Raw genomic sequence first — 1,298 nt, 5'->3', positions numbered from 1 at the left:
TCGCAAGCACGAATGTACTTGCGCACGAACTGATACTGGCGGGGCCGATAAAAGTCGCGACTTACTGTGAGATAAGTTTTCTCACGTTCAGATGCCCACTTGTTGGTGCATCGTGACACTCATACATGATGCGCAAGCGCAAATCATTGTGAGTTTGGACGCCGACACATGAAGTGTCGCCGGCAACGGCTGTGTAATACAATAAGCCGTCGTGTGTTGTGTGTCGATCGGATGACTATCTATATAAAGCCGGTAAATCTTCAAAAGATAGATCGAATGGATTAATTAGATGATTCATTAAACGCAGATGGTCCTTATCTTCTGCGTAGGCTTTCTTTATGTCATCAAATAAGGTTAATGACGGAACACTTGAAATGAGTGTTGCAACAGTGGGATTATTTCCACTGTTGGAGTGTACAGCCGGCTCGAAATCGGGTCGGCGTGATAACGCATCAGCGACGACATTAAGTCGTCCTGGTTTATATTCTACGGAGATATTATACTCCGCAAAAAGGATAGCCACCTCGCCAATTCTTTGCGAGAGGTGTCCGTATATACGATAAACGGTCTATCTCCTCGGAGATAGACCTTAACTTAGCCAGTGCATATTTCATGGCAAGGAGTTCCTTGTCATGCACTGGGTGTTTACGTTCAGCTGGTTGCAGCTGGCGCGATTGGTAACAGACGACGCGCTCCGCGCCGTCTGTATCGTTTTGCATTAACGCACAGCCGATTGCGAAATCGCTGGCGTCGCAGACCACATAAAATGGTCTGTCTTGATCTGCAATCGCCAAGATGGGCGATTGCATCAAGATTTGTTTGATACCTTCAGAGGAACGCTGACAATCAGCGTTCCATAGCCATTTCTCGTCTTTTTTCAAGAGACGACAGAGATGAATTGTCATTTCGGCATTATTGCGGGAGTACTTGTTCAAGTGCGCCGCTAATACAAGGAATTTTCTAAGTCCCTTGACATCAACTGGAACTGGCCAGTCGGTAATTGCCTTGATCTTTTCAGGATCAGGGTGCACGCCGCGTTTACCGACGATGCACCCAAGAAGTGGCATTTCGCTTGAGGCGAATATTCACTTCTTGAGATTTGCGTACAACTTATGCTTTCGCATAAGTGTAAGAACCTGACGAACGTGAGTTTTATAAACTTTCACGTCCGTCTTTTCGTCCATGGCTCGGCTATGAACGAATACATCGTCAAAATAACTCGGTGCGAATTCTCGCACCGGTCTCAACAGATTCGTTACGCATCTGTTGAATGTTGCAGGGGCGTTACTAAGCCCCTG

This window comes from Bremia lactucae, linkage group LG6, assembly GCF_004359215.1.
Source record: "Bremia lactucae strain SF5 linkage group LG6, whole genome shotgun sequence".
NCBI classification, from domain to species: Eukaryota; Oomycota; class Peronosporomycetes; order Peronosporales; family Peronosporaceae; genus Bremia; species Bremia lactucae.
Note: the sequence above shows the minus strand (reverse complement) of the source record.